The sequence below is a fragment of the Malania oleifera genome, chromosome 6 (genome assembly GCF_029873635.1).
Source record: "Malania oleifera isolate guangnan ecotype guangnan chromosome 6, ASM2987363v1, whole genome shotgun sequence".
Taxonomy (NCBI): domain Eukaryota; kingdom Viridiplantae; phylum Streptophyta; class Magnoliopsida; order Santalales; family Ximeniaceae; genus Malania; species Malania oleifera.
In genome coordinates, this window is record NC_080422.1 from 57,713,547 (window position 1) to 57,716,066 (window position 2,520).

The following is a 2,520-nucleotide window of genomic DNA, read 5'->3' on the forward strand; positions in this document are numbered from 1 at the left end:
GTCAACATCAGCATTGTAAAAGAGAGAGAGAGAGAGAGAGAGAGAGAGAGAGAGAGAGAGAGAGAGAGGGAGAGGAGATAGAGAGTGACAGAGATGGATAGCAGGAGAGATGAGCGGGGAAACAAATTTAAGCAGGTTGTGGCGCATTTAAGGGATTTTAGATTTTAAGCATCAGTGACGGTTTCAAAATCGTCACTAATACCCCATTATTAGTGACCGTTCTCCCAAACCGTCACTAATACATTAAACTGATTTCTTTTTTATATTTTTTAAATAAAAACACTAGTAGTGACGGTTTCAAAACCGTCACTAATACATTAAACTGATTTATTTTTTATATTTTTTAAATAAAAACACTAGTAGTGATGGTTTCAAAACCGTCACTAATACCCCATTATTAGTGATGGTTTGGCAGAACTGTCACTAATACACTAAACTAATTTTTTATATATATATTTTAAATAAAAACACTATTAGTGATGGTTTCAAAACCGTCACTAATACCCTAAACTATTTTTTTATATTTTTTTTAAATAAAATGCTAGTAGTGATGGTTTCAAAACTGTCACTAATACCCCATTATTAGTGACGGTTGTCTAAAACCATCACTAATACCCTTAACTAATTTTTTTTTATTCATAAATATTAGTAGTGATGGTTAGTTAATCGTCACTAATAAGTTACTTTTAGTGACGAATTTAATCCATCACTAATACCCTAGAATCATCGCTAATATTTTTCCGGAAAAATTTTCGCATGAAAATTATTTACCACATTGTTTTTTTGTAGTGACATCACAAATTCATTAAATGCTCTTGGAAAGACTTACCCTACTTATGAGTTGATCAGGAAAATACTCAGGGGACTACCTCCAGTGTGAGCAGAAAAAGCTACGGCAATAGTAGAAGGGAGAAATCTCAAGGAGATGTCGGTTGACGAACTCGTTGGATTGCTCATCACCAATGAGCTAGCAATAAATGAGAGAAAGAGTGGCCAAAGCAAAGCAAAGAAAGCCATAGTACTTAAGGCATCGTCAAACAACTCTAGTGAAGAAAATGATACAGATACGGAAGATGACATGACCTTACTAACAAAGAAGTTCGGGAAGCTCTTGAAAAAGAATAAGAAGTTTAACAGAAAATTTCGAAACTCAAAATCAAAAAGAGAAGAGTCAAGCATGAAGAAAAAGAAAGAAGATCCTCCAACATGCTACAACTGCATAGAGGTTGGACACATCAAGCCCGAGTGTCCCAAACTAGTGAAAGCCTCCAAGAAAAAGAAGAAGACGTTGAAAGTTATTTGGGATACGCACAACACAAGCTGTAACACCCCGACCCCGAGGGGCCTGAGATAATAACTTTTTACTACTAATTTACAGCGGAAGCAAATAAACTCAATTTTTATTAAACCAGAGCACTAATTATCCATATTACAATCATTTATTTCAAAAAAAAGAAAAATTACACAAACATAAATATCTGAAACCATACTAATATTTCTAATCAATCTTTATTTTTCTAATCCCCACCCGCATGCTTGCTAAGCCCGATTTCCGACATGTCCTTCAGAGTTATCTGAAATAAAATATGATTGGGGTGAGACGACGCTCAATAAGTAAATAAGATTATTATTAGTGTGTGGCCAAAATGAGTTTTTAAAGAATTTCGTAAAACAATATTTAATACTATAACTTCAAGACTGCTTTTAGAATAAACATAAATTTAAAAATTTCTGCATAAAATTTTTGTCATAAATTTCAATAGTAAATTTTTACAATCATATACTATAACTGTTAAATTAAACTTTTAACTTTAAAACTGTAAAAATATTTAATGATAAACATACATATACTTTTCCTTATACGTTTTCCTTAGATCATCATTTAAGTACCAAAATGATCATTTTCACATAAACTTACACTTTTCCTTCAAATCATCAGTAACTTTGTACACGTAATTAAATATGTATAAACATATATTATAAAAACCACCCTTAGGCCTGTTTGCCGTAAGTCATGTTTACCCCCATGACTGGGTTGTGCGGTCCGAAGACTGGACTTAGCTGGCTGGCCGACCAAACTAAATCAATGTACGTAAACTTTAAGTGAGATTTTCCTTATTAAGTCCTGGTCCGGAACCAGGTGTGCACTCAGGAGAAATCCACTAACATAAATAACCACTCTGTAAACAGTGTGGGTGCACTCTGATCCGTATAAACTTTAAGCTGTGGTACCGAGCATCTGTAACTTTGAACTTTCGTTGCCATAAGGGGTTTTAAAATCATCTTATTATAATTTATGCAATTTAAAATAATATCGTGAAAATCTCATCTTTACTCATATTTTCATAAAAATGTAACGTAAAAATAAACTCATGCCACACAATTTTTGTGTTAAAAATATATATAATTTTATTTTTGAATAGAAATAAATGCTGAAAATTTACCCGAGGGGATTAGAACATTTCTTAACCCAAATATAGATGCAAGTATATTAAAGATAGAACTGGTATAATTAAATAT